Source organism: Dermacentor albipictus, chromosome 9 (genome assembly GCF_038994185.2).
Source record: "Dermacentor albipictus isolate Rhodes 1998 colony chromosome 9, USDA_Dalb.pri_finalv2, whole genome shotgun sequence".
NCBI lineage: Eukaryota > Metazoa > Arthropoda > Arachnida > Ixodida > Ixodidae > Dermacentor > Dermacentor albipictus.
This window is the reverse complement of record NC_091829.1, coordinates 51,483,822-51,502,568: the sequence shown is the minus strand read 5'-3', so window position 1 is coordinate 51,502,568 and position 18,747 is coordinate 51,483,822. Positions and strand designations below refer to the sequence as shown.

The 18,747-nt window shown below is 48.0% G+C and overlaps 1 protein-coding gene across 12 annotated transcripts in view; it reads right to left on the bottom strand.

Moving 5' to 3' along the window:
- Window positions 1-18,747, bottom strand: part of LOC135911930 (cholecystokinin receptor type A-like) — a 463,919-nt gene that overhangs the window by 63,751 nt on the left and 381,421 nt on the right. For 2 of the 12 annotated variants that reach the window (XM_065444272.2, XM_065444275.2), the window contains exon 1: window positions 4,919-5,005. The exons of the other annotated variants lie outside the window; for them this stretch is intronic. The gene's annotated coding sequence lies outside the window, so the exon portion shown is untranslated. Of the gene's footprint in view, window positions 1-4,918; window positions 5,006-18,747 lie in introns of those variants that run through there. 12 annotated transcript variants of the gene reach the window in all.

Sequence of the window (18,747 nt, the reverse complement as noted above, 5' to 3'; positions counted from 1 at the left end):
AGACTGTATACGTTAAGACATAGCAGATATATTACGAACACAATAGTATGCGATGTGGAGATATGTGACTTTAAACAGGGCAAGAAAATATCCGTGTGTTACGACAGAAAATAACCCTTGCCATTTCTTTTTGGAAGATAAAGGAACCCTCACAGTTCTTACAAGGGGGGTGCCCGGTTATTATGCTAGAAGCAAAATTTTGATATTCAACATACAGGGAGCAATGCACCTTAACTGACCCATAGTATCCCGATGTGTGGAACACGGCTTGCAGAACAGACTTGTTAGGGAAACACAAACCTTAGTTCCTGATTTTGCTTGCGCGCTCCTAATGAAAAACAATAGCCAGAAGGAAAAGTTACCTTTAAATTCAATAAGCCTTAATTGGGGACAGTGGACGCAAACTACTTCCGACGCGCTTCGAATGTCCACTTCTATCGCTATACATGGCCACTTTTTTTCAGTTCCTAATTCACTGTGGGCAAAATAAAAGTGTTCCAAGGGTAACCTTTACTTTCGCTTCTAAACTTCGTTAGAGCGCGCTGCCTTCGTCCGGCGGAGTGTCCTGCGGAGAGCTTCGCTTAAAAGGTTGCAAATATTAGAATTGGCTTGTATTTCGTCTTACGAAATGTTTCAACGTAACAGCTTTTCGTGAGTGCGGGTGCTGTTCTTTCACAAGATACTTTCTGTTCACCTACGATGCAAACGCTAACCACAGAGGCAGCACGTCAGGATTGTGTCGCCATTTGTGAAAAAAAAAAACGATATGAAAGAATGAAACACGTGAGGCTGTGCAAAGCATAGCAGCTGCAGTGTTACTTCGTTCTGTGGGAGGATGCAGCGCTGAATAAAGAAATTACTTTACAGGTGTTAAGATGCATCAAATGACCACCATAGTGATTTGACCGAACGTAGACTAAGTACACGAGAAATTACCGTTTGATAGATTTCTTGGCAAAGTGAACACGGGCCAGGTACCGGGAAAAGTGACTTCAAACTTTTCGCATGCCTAGTTTTGACAGTGAGTGGAGTTTTTCACGGGTCGCCTTCCGCACCATTTTTCACAAAAGTGAAAAGAGTTGAAACTCATGGGACTGACATATTTGGCCACGCTGCATGATCAAAGAAATAAAACCGTATCACTGTGTACCCTCCAAACAAACGAAAAAAAAATAAAAGGAGTGGGATGACAAGAGGGCTGCCTTTCTTGCATTATTTTCAATTGCGGAGATGTTGAAAATAACGGAAAAGAACCAGTTGTATGCAGTTCTTCTCGGCCTGCTTGCTTGCTCTTCAGAGCTGCGAGTTCTTATATTTCGTTTCCTTTCGCTTTCTTTCTTTGTCTTTCTTTCTTTTTAACCGTTCTATCCCACAACAACGCACGCGTCTTGTCGCATTGAAGGCGCACTCTGCTCTGCAGAGCGAGCAAGAAAAGGCAAAAAGAGTAAAGAACGAAAAAAAAGGCCACATAGCGAACAGCAAGAAACGACGCTGGCCTGTTTACAAAGGACACAAACAGAGCGGAGTTCGGTCGTGAACGACAGGCAGTAGTCAGGCCAGTGTTAGTACGCGCACGGCGAACAGTTCATGCATAAACCCCAGCACACAAAGAAGGCTCCCATGCGGGGACCAAGAAGCGGGCAGAGTAGTGGTGCGATAGTGTGCGCACATATGCACATACAGGATGCGCTTCGGCCCGATGACACGGGATCGCGGACACGCTAAGAAACGTCCACCGTTTCCCACCCGTTCTGCTTAGTCCGAGGTCGAAGCACTCTTTGTCCTTCTTTTTCCCCCTCATTTCTACATCGACGTTTCATACTTGTGTAAAGCGAACAATATTCTGCAACGAAAAAAAAAAAGAGAAGTTACTTTTGCGACTGACGTCTCCGGGTGTTCGTATACATCTCTTCCAGCACTCTCTTGCTTTAGTTGCCGACGCGTTTGATGTAGCTTTGCCCCGCACGCGTCTGTCGTGTTTTACGACAAAGGGCCCGTCGCCCATGTTTGCTACTGCGTTTTCTTTTGTAGGCGCGTGGGCATAGACGTCGACCGCCACGATGTGCCTACGATGCGCCTAGACGCACAGCGGGGACACTTTCTCGGTCGAGTGACTGAGGCTGACGTGGGTCGCGGTTCGCCGCTGTCGGCATTCGGCGATCCGAGGACCGCTTCGCAGAGGCCGCTTGGGACGCCGGCAGTGGAAGTACGTGGGAGACAGGAAACCACGACGCATGGGTTCCGCTAAGTTGCGGTTTTGCTTGCTCAGTGACTGCGACAGTATTGGAAGTTTGTGTACAGAAGAGTTCGCCTTTCGGAAAGAGTAGCTCGACACACGTACATACACGCATATGGTAATCTTGTTAATGCTATTTCTGTACATAGGAAATTTTATTACAAGTTCTTTGTTCTTTTTGTAGATTGCATGTAGTGTGTCTCTTTCACTGTGAGTTATTGTGAAAGCTTTTATTTCGTTTTTTTTTTTGCGGTATATTCTTCTCCGTTGCTTTGGCGGTGAGTAAGTAGACGGAAACGCTTTTTAAACAATGAATATGATTCCGAAGCGTCGTCCTGACCCGTTTTGTCGACTGCCGTTTACTGCACGATATTTATTTATTTATTTATTTATTTATTTATTTATTTATTTATTTATTTATTTATTTATTTATTTATTTGTTTATTTATTTATTTATCGTGCGGAATCTATGCCCGGCCGCAGCAATCAGCCTTTTTCGATTTCATGCGTCAAATTACGCCAAGGAGAACATTAAGTGAAATACAAAGGGTGCATTTCCGATCATCAGCATTTGGGTTTCGAAGTGCTGCACACATGGCGGATAACTTAGTGACCTCATCCGCGCGCACCCACCCACCCACCCACCCACCCACCCACCCACCCACCCACCCACACACACACACACACACCCACCCACCCACACACACACACACACACGCACACACACGCACACACACACACACACACACACGCACAAACACACACAAACACGCACACACACACACGCACGCACGCACACACACACACACGCACGCACACACACACACGCACGCACACACACACACACACGCACACACACACACGCACACACACGCACACACACACACAAACACACACACACGCGCGCACACACACACACACACACGCACACACACACACACACACGCACGCACGCACACACACACGCACACACACACACACGCACACACACACGCACGCACGCACACAGAGAGAGAGAGAGAGACGTAAGGGCGCTGCTGGTATGGCCGTCGTCACAAAATACCACCTCCAGTCGGCGTGTCAAAGTACAGCCGATATTGCGGGACGCTTGCCGTTATACTAAGTTTGTCTGTGTTTAGCTGCAACTCACGGACTATCACCAGCGACGATACCGCACTGAGCCTATATAAGAGAGTCAGAGAAGAATTTTGAAATTTGCTAATCCAGAAACGAGGAATGTAATAGAGGAATAGGTATGATGACCTGATCTTATTTCTGTGGAGGTATTTTTTTTGCCTTCTTATATTGATGGAAAGAGATGCGCCCACTGGCACTATACTCTATAGGTCCGAACACCTTTGCCACATGAGCCGGTTATGTGGCCTAAGTTTATTGGTAACGTGAACAATGTATACACGTTAACGCGGGACTTTGTATGTGTTAACGCGGTTCATTTGTATGTGTATATTTGTTCTCGATAGGGGGCCTTCTTATTCTCCTTTTTCTGGTTTCTTTGTGATGTTCACTGTTTTATGATGCGAACTAAAATCTTGTATGTTTTACTTTTAAACGTTATTTCTAAAAGGATGGACAGTTAGTATGTTAGTGTATTGAAAGGAGGCTAACTGTAAAACTGTTAAGGCCTTAGTTCTAGGCACCAAATGTTAGACCACTGCAGCTAACCAAAAGATGGTCAGTTAGTCGAAAAGTGATGCAGAATCTGCGGCAGTCCATTTAGTTCCGCACGACTTCAAACGAACTCTCGACTTCCTTGCCCGATGCAACCTTGAAAAGAACAAAAATATGCTGACCAATATAATTTGGCGCTCAATTAACATTGCAGCTGATGCCGGGGCGTGACAAATCTGCCCCACTACGACGTCTGCTAAAAGTTTCAACTCTCAATACAACGAAGTAATGGGCCACTGTGCAGAATCACATTATTTAGTCTGTACGGTAAAAGGAGACTGTAGCATTAGTTGTCTAGAATTATGCTGCATTTCGCTTTATATGCTTAATTTGGTTTCGAATGAATTCTATTTTCTATTAAATTCGAGAAAAATAAACCCGCTATCAACAGCACGGTTGCTCCGGAAAATATCCCGCAGATATTTCGTGAGAAGATAACGTTCTTTCTTTTCGTTAATTTTTCTCAGGGTAGGCAACAAGGTAAGTTCAGGGGTGAAGAACATGTTATCTCCTCAGCAAAAGGCAGAACTTGAGGATACAATCAACTACTTCACTAAGGTATCTATTTTCACCTGTTGGTATGCCATAAGTATGCTTAGAGTTGCGCCATTAAACACACGGACACAAAAGTGTCCCATCGTTCTCTCTTGTTTCCGTGTCCTTTATGCGCAACTCTGTACATACTTCCCTGTCTTTCCTCCCCTTTTCCCTCTCTCCCTCTCTTTACATACATGTGCTCAACTACGCTGTCATCTCTGAACAATCTTATTGTGTGGTACATTGAATATGCTGCTTGCATTTGCGCTCTCTTAAGCTACAGTTAGATTCATTAACGCTGTCTTTGTATCTACTGCAAAAAAGATTAGCTGACACCTCGACACTTATTAGCTCTTTACACAGACGTCCCTGACATCAATGTTCATTCTCTTACACCTGAATAATAGAGGGCTATCGCAAAGTAAATTCAAGCTAATTTATTTTACAAGGGCTCACCTCAAGAAGCTCCGAAAAGTTCCAATACCGCGAGCGCCGTGGAAATCGCTCTTTGGGCCCACGTATCCGGTCAGGGATCGATAACTGCTTCCCTCTGACGTGCCAATTATTCGTCTTTCCACTAGCGCCGACTAAATCAGGCTCTCTTCAGCAAGCAGCCTTCAGCAAATACGTTTCACGGGCAGTCACCCGCACACAACAAACTTGTTTTCGCCACCGAACTCCACACCAATACGAACCATAGAAAGCGGACGAATGACAGCCCCAGTCTCGACGTCTTTTCGGCCCGGGGTGGGCGGACACCGTGTATAAATACGCACTGCTCGAGATGTTCTACTATGAGAAACACTTTATAGCTGCATTTAGTGAGGCGCTCTGTAGATTTATTGCTGTGCCGCTATACGGCAGCGAAAGAAGCGAGACTACTGACGCGTTCGTCATCTTCGAGGCAGCGGTTTACGCCGGAGGTTTCTTTCTCTCTTTTCACGTTTTGCGGACGTTAGCTCAGCGCTATATTTACAGGCGCCGCGCGTCGTAAATATGTTTTCCGGCCTCAACAGCCGTGACCGCCATCTAAACATAGATGCCCCGGGAGCGGAAGCTCATTGCCTTTGCTCGGCTGGGAAGAGCACTCAGGGAAAGCAATAAAGAGAAAGCACTGTAACTCCCGCCACTAATTCGTCAGTCTCACCCCAGAAAGAGAAGAGGAAAAAAAATGGCGATACAGTCGCTGTCTGCGCTGCAAGGAAATCTGCATGTTCGTTTGTTTGTTTTTTATTTCTTTACGCTTCTGTGATGATCTTGATTCAGTACTTAAGTGATTGCTTGCCAAAAAAAAGGGGGCGTCCGACAAACGGCAGCGCTATACTTAATGCGAGCTGATCACAGTCTAACGCCTCAACAACGCACCGAGGACCTCGGTGCAATCAGCTGGACTGCATTCATGCATTCCGCCAGACCAAGTGACTTATTTCACTAAGTCTCTCTCGAATTCACTTTAACTACAGGCTTTCTTTTTGTTGTTGAACGTGTTTAGCCTGCTCTATAGTTGGCGGTAACGTGAGCGATCTTTACGACGAAGTGACCTGTATAACAAAGAATCTCGGTGGTTCAAAGCACTTTCATATTAAGGCGTTTCACTGTATACACGCCTAGCCCGAACAGGTTTCTCGAGTAGGCCCAATATATCCTACTTGGATGGCACTGTTACGTTGTAGTGAGGGTAAAGAACACAGTAGCGAAAACAGTGAACAACCAGAGGAACTCTTTATTGGGCGAACTTGAGCCCAGAAAGTAAAAAAAAAATATGAGCAACAGCCAAGCATCGCGATAGCGGCGAGCACAGTCGTTCGATCGTCGGAAATCTGGTGTCGAACTCACAAACCTTCTCCTTCGTAAGTGACATTGGCCGGCCGCCTTCTGTAATATGTCCAGCAACAGGATTGGTTAAAATTTTCTCTTACGAACAATTTTATCGTAAGAGCATTTTTTTTGTGAATACTGGCCCTTGATCTGCAGGTCGAGCGCGTCGGCTTTTATACATGACTCGTCGAAGGTTCCTGAGTAATCGATGGTGCCCGCGTTTCCTTCCAGAAAGCACTACACAATTCGTGTCGCGCATACAATGTCATTGCACAATGTTCGGCGAAACGTACCCAATAGCTACAAAGAACGGTAACATTCGAGTAAGTTCCAAACCATGCAGATGCGGCTGGCGCTGAGCGATAACTATGTTGTCAGCGGGTTTTCAGTAATGCGGTACGCGTGAGAAGGATAAATAAGTGCACGTGTCAGCGTTATGTAAGTGTACTCCTAGTGGACTGTTCATTTACACTGCTGCTCAAGTGTTGATTGGTTGGGTTCGGGTACGTGCGAGAGCGATGCAAGTGTCCCCAGCCAATCTTCTTTTCGCTCGTGTAGCTGCAGCCCATGAGCGGCGGCCTAATTGGTCAGTCCACTAAATAGACACTAACATGATAACTCCCTTGCTCTGTAATCCCGGTTCCAGCTCGTTCGTATCGTTGTATTTAGTTTATAATGATCGTCTTCCACATAAGTTTAAAGAGCAAGTCGCTCTACTGTAACTGCCAACACCACTTCTGAGGTACTCGAAAAACGGAATGAACTTTCTTTTTAAAATAATATCGATGTTCAGCGTTGCATGAGATGCTTGTCATCGTATGAGCGTAGTTTAACGCAGTGATCAATCATGAGTGCCTGAACAGATATTGTTTCTTTACGATTCTTTTCATGCATTCTTACATCTTGTGCCTTCCTCTCCTCCCCTTTTCTCGATGAATTTTATTTTTATTTTTACTTTTAGGCACTTGCGGGCTACATTTTTGACCAAGCTGAGGCCAAGGTCGAACGGGGAAAGAGGGGTGAGGCGGGAGAGTGCGTTGAGAGTTATTGACATCTATCGCTTTTGGAGCGTGATGTGGTTCAAGCGCACCATATCGTGCCTTTGGGAAATGGAGCGAGCCGACAAATTGTGCCGCCAAGCGTTCGCAATTTTCTGATTGTGTCTTGTCCAGTTCTCGTTACTGATGCATTTTTTTTTATCAGTTGAAGTAAATGAATCCGCGAATTCGGCTTCTCGAAATGCAGCGGCTCAATGCAAAACCGAGCACCCGCTTCATGGCTCATTAATTCGTTTTTCATTCGAGTCATAACATATTCGTTCATTCGATCCTTCCTGCTTTTCTTGAGTACAAGCGGCAAAACCTTCTACGATTAGGACGCGTGCGTCTAACTCGAGCGTCATGCGCGCATAACATTGCCGCAAATCTCGCGGCTGAGTCACCACGGAAACAATAAAAAATATCCCTTACGTTATCTCTTTCCTTCAACTCATCTTACGCCCGACATCACTTTCCAGACGGCTTCGTTCCTCCTCCCAACCACCGCAATGAGCAGACGCTTTAACTGGAACTGGAAAGCAATTCCAGCCAATGGTGGTTACCCATGGAGCACTGCCTAACGGACCGTGGCACGCAGACGAGGCCATTTCTTTTTTAAAGAAGGGACATCTATCACTCGCTTCATAGACCCAACCGTCCGGAGAAAGCAGCCTCTCGTCGCCTCTTCCACGCGACTCACGCCAGATTGCCGAGCAAAGCGTCGAATTTATTTTCTGGACGGCTTCTGGAATGAACGTTCGGCAGCCATGAAGCGGGCGTCGCCGCATACAGAGATTGCTTCTGGTAGTTTTCTTCTGGCGGCATAATGGGGGAAGATTAATTTGCGCCCAGCGAGTCAGAAAATTGAAAGAGAGAGATGCGGGTGATTTTTTTTTTTTTTTTGCGGTGTTGAGCGAACAGGCAATCGTCGTCATGGGGAAGACAAGCGCTGAGTATGGTGAAGTAATAGAGGATTTGGAGATGGCTGCAGGGGGGAATGCAGCGGGAAGTTTTTCGCGAGTCGTTATCGAAGACGCCAAGAGATTGCTGCGGCTGCTGCTAAAGTTGGCCAAGTCTGAAGACTAGTGCAAGCGAGAGAAATCTATCGCGGGGCTCCAATAACTTGCAGTATAGTGGAAGGAAAAAAATTGGCAGCTTGAGGCAGGCGTGGGAAAGGCGGCAGGGAAGAGAAAAAAATCGGTTGTTTACAGTGGTTGTAGGGTTTTGATAATGAAGTTCTAATCTCGTATGGACAAAATCAGTCTTGCTTAAGTATGGTGTCTTTTTAGCCATAGCTAATGCGCATGCCACAAGTGTTGATTAAGAGAATGATCGCTTAAGGCTTGGCCAATCGTCAACTGCACGTGACCAAGAAAAGAATTGTGACTGAGGTCCTTATCTGGAGGAATGGTGTGCGTGGCACTTATCAACATTCTGTGGTTGCATGATATTGATGGGCCAGTGAAGCTGACATTGGAACGGAGCACATTGTAATCCCTGCTTGATGTGAACCGATGAAGCAATCTTGTGATCCAAATCTTGGGATCCAATTTAAAACGGTCTCGGGTTTATGTTTACTTGATATTAGGATGTAAGTGTGCATGCTACTTTCCTCTTGGAAGTATAAATTATGCAAGTGTTGACATATTGTGTGCTTATGCAACCGGACACACGCAAGGCCAAGGTGTTTCTGTGATAGGTATACTCAGATCTCGAATGACTGAAGACAGGGTGAAATAGGCGGTGGAATTTAATGTTTGAACCATCACGAAACGCTCTACCGTAAGTAAAGAATAAAGCAGTGCAAAAGCTTCCGACATGGCTGAGTTTCTCAAAAGCAGCCATACAAGCCACAACTAAACACTTACTGCTAAATCAAATGCCCTTCCGTTGGGGTTCATGGGTGGCCAGGGCTCTTATGACAATATTGCCGAGGACATAAGACTCACACGTCTCCGACTGCGACTAATATGAGATGGAGTTTATGAGTCACAAGTAAACAGCAGCACGAAGTCAAAAGCCCTTCGGTGGAATTAGAACACAACGCTTTTGCAGCAGCAGTCGAAACGGCAACGAGACAACAGCTTTACGAAAACGCAATGACATCTTCTGGTGGCGTCAAGGACAAAAGGAATCGGCGTGGATCATGGCGAAAAGGGCAACACAGATGGCGCGCTGGTTACCGAATAAGGCACGCATGTAAGATATATCCAATACACCGCTTGTTAAGGGGAATATGGAAAAATTGAAGTGAAACGCAATGAGGGATGACATAAAACGCCTAAACTTAAATCAGAGTTTGGCTAAGAAAGATGAATTGCTATATATTGCCGAAGAGAGCTTGTATGCGATACAAAAAAGAAAAAAAAAGAAAGAAGATAAAGTCGCATTGTGTGTTGTTAAGGTGATTGGTAATTAACAATTATGCGTTCAGTTTGTATACCTAGAAGATTACTAAACCTAAAAATGAAAAGGCTGATGACGTTGAGAAATAAAGGCCAACGTAAGAGGACGACACCCGCAACGCTCTTCAGGAGAGGAACCCGAAGCAATATGACGGGGGGTCATTGGTTATGCACATTATATGCATGGATATTGCTACTATTTTCTGTCACCATAGTCTGAACGATTAGTATATGGTCTGCAAAAGCATAGCGATAAACTATTTTTCCTCAGAACGATGTATCTATCGGAATAACCGGTTATGCATGTATAGACATGCTTAACTGACGCTTCGTTTAGGTTTCTCATGTATCGTAGGAATCCGTATTTTATATTGTGTCCTTCAAAATTTCCAGCAAGCAAAGTAAATGACCCGAGTCATCAGCGTAAACTCCGTTTGCAGCGCTCGAGTCACGTGACTGCCGCGATGACTGAGATCCCATTTGTACGCATCGCACCGTTGGTCATTCGGCGTGCTCCGACTCTCAATGCAGCGTCCGTGAACCGTTGGCGTGGCCATTACAAAAGAAGCGGTCGCTCACATATCCCAGTGCGGGCAACAGAGGCATTACCTTCGACGTGCCCGAATGATCGAAATACTCCTTCGTAATGGTATGACCCTATATATAGCGGTGGTGTGCGTGAGTAGCATGCCAGGAAATACTTCCTCTATATTTTCTCAATAGCAAGGGAACACTAGTATACTCAGCGACCTCGGCGTTATTATTCTTTCCTGTTTTCCCCCCCTTCTAAAGGAGGTCGCACAAGTATCGGACACAAACCTTCCATGGGCTTCGCCATGTTGCATAACTCGTACGCTTCGTATGGGAGAAACGATCGTTCCTTTCAGCTTGTTGTTCGTCTATTTCGTCTATTTTGTCATTTATTTCTTTCCCGTTGTTGTAGAAAGTAATGAATGCCGCCGAAGAACCCGAAAACACGCCAGATACGATGCTGGCGTGTCAGGGACTGTTTAACAATTCTCTTCGTTTCTCGTCTTCGTGCGCTTTGACAGTTTCAAAATACTTTTTGAGAAAGGCCATTTGGCAAACACGATTTAGTTCCCTGAAATTGCAGCTGTGCTTTGGATGAATGCAAGCGCGTCCCTGTATGAATCAGTGCGCGCTTACTATTCGATGATGGTTACCGTTTGCACTTTGTAATGTACAGAATCACATTAGAAGACCACTCCAAGTAATCCCCGAGAGTGTTGGCTTACGTTATTATGCCTAAGCACTTTTTTGAATGCCTACAAATCCAGTGGAATAAACAGTCTCGTCGTTATGTTTCGCGTACTCTTTTTACAACTACCAGTATTTAGATTTCAGTATTAGAGGTGTGTACGCAACACCTTCCATCTCACGGTGTCGGTGACGCTGGCACTTGTCCAAAAAATGTGCTGAATGTCTGATTTATGGTATGTGGTCCACAAAAGTCATCATAACGCCATAGACAGATGCGATAATGGATGGCTCCGAATTGATTTTCAAAGAGCACAGCCAATGCATGCCGTATTAAATGAACATCGTACAGGCATTACGAAGAAGTTTCACAATAGGTCGCGCAGCGTTCGGTGCTGCTAGTTCAGAATTTCAAAGAAGTTAAACTTCATACTCTACGGTCGCACTTCCATCCTTCAAGATAGTGAAATTGCAGAGAATGATATTTCACCTTAGGTCCAAGACACCCCAGCTCACGGGTATAAATGTTTGAAATGCAGCTTTTGAAGTCATGTATTATACCAATGAAACAAATATAAACAGGGACAGTGAACATTTTTCGGTCGTGTATACTTGCATCGACCATGGTAATAACTTGTATTACTTATTTCTCCAAAGCATCGTGTCTTACTAAATATATTGTGCTCAGTATTATTTTGCAGTTTTGTCGTCATTTATTCATTATTCGCTCGCCTCTTTTCTTTCACCCTGATCTTTCGGTAACATGTGTGATCGTAGCCATGCAGCCACTCAACAACCGGAGAAGGATGTACGGCACAAGTGCTTATGTCGTCATTGCCCGTCAGTGCGCATTCGCCACGTTGCTACACGATGAAGAGAATCCAAATCGCCCAATGCTCTATTTTGTATTCGCACCCCTTGGTTTCATTTTATGTTTTCGTTCTTAATCCAGCGCGTCTTGATACAACTCAGTTTCTTCTTTCTATATTTTTCGTCCAACTGCGTATTGTTCGCTTATCCAAATTTCAAAGCCATGCATTTCATTTTTTTCCTGTAATCCGTTAAACGTAGGGCTACCGGGTTGACAACTCCTGCTTACAGGTGGAAATATCCTGTCCCGTATTTGCTAGTCGCACACCCAGCAAGAACGGAAATAGGTACTCTTGCCCGTTTCTTCACAATCAGAGCTTAACTTAACTTAACTTAAGAACCTAACGCCATATTACCAGTCCAGCAAGCGTGTTTTCTTCTATCGTTTACTTTCAGAGGAGAAACACCTTGTCTCTTACCGTCGTGCAGTTTCGCAAGTGCTCTTACCCTGTCTTGATTTATTTATAACTCTTTTGTTCATATTGTTTACTTTTGTTCGTTTTCGCTAACCTTTTGTGCTTTACCCAGCACTCCGCCAATCGTTATTGACGAAAGAAACTTCAATGAGTGCCGCTTCACCTATTCTATTTATATTCTCTACATTCTCCGTTGTATGTACCTTGCATCTTTATTTCTTTTTCATTTTTATTATTTTGTATTTTCCCCGCTTACGACAAAATCACTTTCCTAGGGTGAATGTCAAATTGCCGGTGTGCTAATTCACTGCCTTTCACGACCGACCTGCCGGCATGCCACCCGTTTCCACATACGAGACTTCCACGTTAACAAGCGCTCTGGCTTCAATTTGCCGGGATAAGTCAAATTCCGTGTCTGTCCCCTCGGTGTCCACAACATCGTCGACAAAGGTTTGGTCGCTAAGTGCCGTGTTGTGGGTTCTGCATAACGAAACGCAGCGTCCGACACGCGGTTCCTTCACCTATTCTTTCTTCTTTTTTCTTCCTTTGTTTTAAGTTGTGCTGCAGTATTCAATCGTGGTAACCGTCACGAGTTTTGAAAGGGCTCTTCTAATTGTGGAAAGCTGACCTCAACGTCTTCCTATATATATATATATATATATATATGGAGCCTTTCCATGAACATGCACATGTCTTTTGCTTTGTTGTATTCTCTTTTTTTTCTCATCTTTATTGCTTTGTGATTTCTGATCACTAGTGGACGTAATGAAATACAGGTACTTTATTGTCACGTGGTAGTGACGGTGAAGAAAGAAGCAGTACGGTGGAATACAAAACTAGCTTTTATTGGGCGAACCTGTGCCCACAAAACAGGCTACACTTATAGCACAACGAAAGCGGCGAACACGCTCGGCGATCGTCGAAAATCTGATCAGCGGGTCAAGTGCGTCGGCTTTTATAGAGCGGTCGTCGAATGTTCCAGACTAATCGTTCGGACCCGTGTGCCTTCCACAATGTTCTACACCATTCGCGTCAAGCGATGAAATCAGATAACACAAGGTTCGGCGACAACAGACAGCGGATAGAAGCATCGACAACTTTCCAGAAACTTCGGATAAATGCAGGCGCGTCCCGCGCTGTGCGATAACATTTGCTAGGCGGCAAAACGTGTCGCTCGATAAAGATAAGTACACGCGTCATTACCCCCCTCTTAAAAGCATCGACCCGATGCTGCAAACAAACAAAAGTGATAAACAAAAGCACTCGCAGCAAAGAAAAGAACAAAAATGACGAAGTTCGTCAGCGTCCGTAAAACGGTTTAAGGCGCACCACGTGGACCACTTCAGATCGTGCGCGGCGCCGCTGTGAATGCGAAATGCCGTCTGGCACGACCTCATAGTCCAGAGCGCCAATACGTCGGATGACCTTGTAGGGTCCGAAATAGCGTCGGAGTAGTTTCTCACTGAGTCCTCGTCGGCGTATCGGGGTCCATACCCAAACACGGTCGCCAGGCTGGTACTCGACGAAGCGTCGTCGGAGGTTGTAGTGTCGGCTATCGGTCCTCTGCTGGCTCTTGATCCGCAGGCGGGCGAGCTGTCGGGCTTCTTCGGCGCGCTGGAGATAGCTAGCGACGTCAACGTTCTCTTCGTCAGTTACGTGCGGCAGCATGGCGTCAAGCGTCGTCGTCGGGTTCCTGCCATAAACCAGCTTAAACGGCGTGATCTGTGTTGTTTCTTGCACCGCCGTGTTGTACGCGAAGGTGACATACGGCAGGACCGCGTCCCACATCTTGTGTTCGACGTCGACGTACATCGCTAGCATGTCGGCGAGGGTCTTATTCAGCCGCTCCGTAAGACCATTCGTCTGCGGGTGGTAAGCCGTTGTCCTCCTGTGCCTTGTCTGACTGTATTTCAGAATGGCTTGGGTGAGCTCCGCTGTAAAGGCCGTTCCTCGGTCGGTGATGAGGACTTCTGGGGCGCCATGTCGCAGCAGGATGTTTTCGACAAAGAATTTCGCGACTTCGGCTGCGCTACAGTTCGGCAGTGCTTTTGTTTCAGCGAAGCGGGTGAGGTAGTCCGTCGCCACGACGATCCACTTATTTCCGGTTATTGACGTCGGAAAGGGTCCCAGCAAGTCCATCCCTATCTGCTCGAATGGTCGGCGAGGAGGCTCGATTGGCTGTAGTAATCCGGCTGGCCTTGTTGGCGGTGTCTTGCGTCGCTGACAGTCTCGGCATGTTCTGACATAACGGGTGACGTCGGCGGTCAGGCGCGGCCAATAATACTTTTCTTGTATCCTCGAGAGTGTCCGGGAAAATCCGAGGTGTCCAGCGGTCGGATCGTCATGTAGGGCGTGCAATACTTCTGGACGAAGTCCTGACGGGACAACAAGAAGGTAATTGGCGCGGACTGGTGAGAAGTTCTTCTTCACGAGTAGACTGTCTTGAAGCGTGAAGGAAGATAATCCGCGCTTAAATGCCCTGGGGACAACGTCGGTGTGCCCTTCCAAATAATCGACGAGGCCTTTAAGTTCCGGGTCCGCTCGTTGTTGTTCGGCGAAGTCTTCCGCGCTTATTATACCAAGGAAGGCGTCGTCATCCTCGTCATCTTGCGGCGGCGGGTCAATGGGGGCGCGTGATAGGCAATCGGCGTCTGAGTGTTTTCGTCCGGACTTGTATGTTACAGTGATGTCGTATTCTTGTAGTCTGAGGCTCCACCGTGCTAGCCGTCCTGAGGGATCCTTTAAATTCGCTAGCCAACACAAGGCGTGATGGTCGCTGACGACTTTGAATGGCCTGCCATATAGGTAAGGGCGAAATTTCGCTGTAGCCCAAACAATGGCGAGGCATTCCTTTTCGGTTGTAGAATAATTGCCTTCCGCTTTTGACAACGACCGGCTAGCGTAAGCTATCACGTGTTCATGTCCATCTTTTCTCTGGACCAGGACGGCGCCGAGGCCTAGGCTACTGGCGTCAGTGTGGAGTTCGGTATCGGCGTTCTCGTCGAAGTGCGCAAGTACCGGCGGCGACTGCATGCGTCGTTTGAGTTCTTCAAATGCGTCGGCCTGCGGCGTTTCCCACTTGAACTCGACGTCACATTTAGTTAGCTGCGTCAGCGGCTCAGCGATGCGTGAAAAGTTCTTGACAAATCGCCTGTAGTAGGCGCACATGCCAAGAAATCTACGCACTGCCTTCTTGTCGATGGGCTGTGGGAACTTTGCTATGGCAGCTGTCTTCTGCGGGTCGGGGCGGACTCCAGATTTGCTGATGACGTGGCCTAAAAATAGAAGCTCCTCGTAAGCGAAGCGGCACTTTTCCGGCTTCAGAGTAAGTCCTGATGTCCTGATGGCCTCTAGTACTGTTGCCAGCCGCCTAAGGTGAACGTCGAAATTTTCGGCGAAGACGACGACGTCATCCAAGTATACGAGACAGGTCTGCCACTTCAATCCTGCTAAAACCGTGTCCATCACGCGCTGGAACGTTGCAGGCGCCGAGCACAGTCCGAATGGCATAACCTTGAACTCGTAGAGGCCGTCTGGGGTGATGAAGGCGGTCTTTTCGCGATCTCTTTCGTCGACTTCTATTTGCCAATAGCCGGACTTGAGATCCATGGACGAGAAGTATTTAGCGTTGCAGAGCCGATCCAATGCGTCGTCTATCCGTGGGAGGGGGTATACGTCCTTCTTCGTGATCTTGTTCAGACGCCGATAATCGACGCAGAAACGTAGGGTTCCGTCCTTTTTCTTTACCAGAACAACAGGGGATGCCCACGGGCTTTTCGATGGCTGGATGATGTCGTCGCGCAGCATTTCGTCGACTTGTTCTCTTATAGCTTCACGTTCTCGCGCCGAAACTCGGTAAGGGCTCTGACGGAGTGGTCGAGCGCATTCCTCGGTGATTATGCGATGCTTGGCGACTGGTGTTTGTCGAATCCTCGATGACGTCGAAAAGCAGCCTTTGTATCGTCGGAGCAGACTTCTGAGCTGCTGTTGTTTATACATAGGGAGATTTGGATTAATGTCGTAGTCTGGTTCGGGAACCATGGTCGTCGGGGTAGATGCGGCGGAATCCGAGAGGACAAACGCATTACTTGTTTCCAGAATTTCCTCGATGTACGCGATCGTCGTGCCCTTGTTGATGTGCTTGAACTCCTGGCTGAAGTTTGTCAGCAACACTTCAGTTTTCCCTCCATGCAGTCGAGCGATCCCTCTTGCGACGCAAATTTCACGGTCTAGCAGTAGACGTTGGTCGCCTTCGATGACGCCTTCTACGTCAGCGGGTGTTTCGGTGCTGACCGAAATAACAATGCTGCTGCGAGGCGGGATGCTCACTTGATCTTCAAGCACACTCAAGGCGTGGTGACTACGAGGGCTCTCCGGCGCCATTGCTTTATCTTCCGACAGCGTTACTGACTTCGACTTGAGGTTGATGATTGCGCCGTGTTGGTCCAGGAAGTCCATACCGAGAATGACGTCTCGTGAACACTGTTGGAGGATAACGAAGGTGGCAGGGTAAGTCCGGTCATGAATTGTTATTCTTGCCGTGCAGATCCCAGTCGGCGTGATGAGGTGTCCTCCAGCGGTGCGAATCTGAGGGCCTTCCCATGCGGTCTTCACTTTCTTCAACTGGGCGGCGATGTGTCCACTCATTACGGAGTAATCGGCCCCTGTGTCGACTAAGGCAGTGACTGCGTGGCCGTCGAGAAGCACGTCGAGGTCGGTTGTTCTTTGTCTGGCATTGTAGTTAGGTCTTGGTGTTGGATCACGGCTGCGTCGTGTTGAAATGAAGTTGGAACGTCGCGTCGTCAAGTCGTCTTTCGTCGGTGTAGTTTTGGCTTCCAGACTTCGTCGGGACGGCGGCGTGTCGTCATTAGGTCGTCGAGATGGTTTCTTCGTGGTCTTCGTCGGCGGCGGAGGATCTTCGTCAGTTCGACGAACAGCAACCGCACCTCCATCGGTTGCTGCTTTTAGTTTTCCGGGTATGGGCTCGCTGACCGGCCCCGGGCTGGGCCAGTGTATGGTCGGCGCTGCGGCGACAGGTAGCGGCCTGGTGATGGCGAACGGGACGGCCGTCGAGGGCTCCACTGAGTAGCGGCGAGGTAATCGGCGATGTCACGTGGGCGCTCGCCAAGCTGTGGACGCGGCGCGTTGACGGCGAAACCTCGCAGTCCCATCTCCCGGTACGGACATCGTCGGTAGACGTGACCCGCTTCTCCGCAGTGGTAGCAGAGCGGGCGGTGGTCAGGAGCACGCCAGATGTCCGTCTTCCTCGCGTAGGTGCGCTGGGCGACGGGTGGTCGTGCTGGCGGCGGCGGCGGCGGACGACGAAACTGTGGCGTGACAGGGCCCTGGCGCGGTCGCGGAGGGGGTCCTTGACGGCGTGCGACGGCGGCGTAGGTCATCGCTTGCGGCTCACGCTGCGGCGATTCAGGGGCTACTCCAAGTTGTTGTTGGAGCTCCTCACGCACGGCGTCGGCAATCGAAGCCACTTGAGGCTGTGATGATGGGAACAGCTTTTGTAGCTCCTCCCGCACGACAGCTCGGATAGCCTCGCGTAGGTCGTCGGCGGCGAGTGACTGAACTCCGGCGTAGTGGGTAGAGCTTGTACGGCGGTTGAATTGCCGGTTCCGCATTTCGAGTGTCTTCTCGATGCTGGTGGCCTCGCGAAGGAACTCTTCTACAGTCTTCGGTGGGCTTCGTATCATTGCGCCGAAAAGTTCTTCCTTCACACCACGCATGAGAAGGCGGACTTTCTTCTCCTCAGGCATATCCGGGTCGGCATGGCGGAACAGACGTTTCATTTCTTCCGTGAAGATGGCGACGTTCTCGTTAGGTAGCTGCACTCGGGCGTCCAGCATGGCTTCGGCCCTTTCCTTGCGCACGATGCTCGTGAACGTGCGCAGGAAGCCGGTACGGAAGAGGTCCCATGTCGTCAAGGTCGACTCCCGGTTCTCAAACCACGTTCTGGCGGCATCTTCTAAGGCAAAGTATACATGCCGCAGCTTGTCGTCGGAGTCCCAGTTGTTAAAAGTCGCGATTCGTTCGTAGGTCTCCAACCAGGATTCTGGGTCTTCAGTCGCTGCTCCATGGAAGGTCGGGGGGTCCCGAGGTTGTTGTAGGATAACGGGGCACGCTGGGGCAGCCATTGAGGTTGTCTTGACCACGATCTTCTTTGTAGACTCAGGTAGAAGTCCGTGCTCTGGGGGCAGTCCTTGCAGTCTGCGGCTAGCACGCTGGTCTTCGGCGATGTTAGTTTTGTCCTCGGGCTTTGGGCTTGGATCGCGGCTTTGCGGGGGCGTTCGGTACATGAACGCACCAGCACCTCCACCAGATGTCACGTGGTAGTGACGGTGAAGAAAGAAGCAGTACGGTGGAATACAAAACTAGCTTTTATTGGGCGAACCTGTGCCCACAAAACAGGCTACACTTATAGCACAACGAAAGCGGCGAACACGCTCGGCGATCGTCGAAAATCTGATCAGCGGGTCAAGTGCGTCGGCTTTTATAGAGCGGTCGTCGAATGT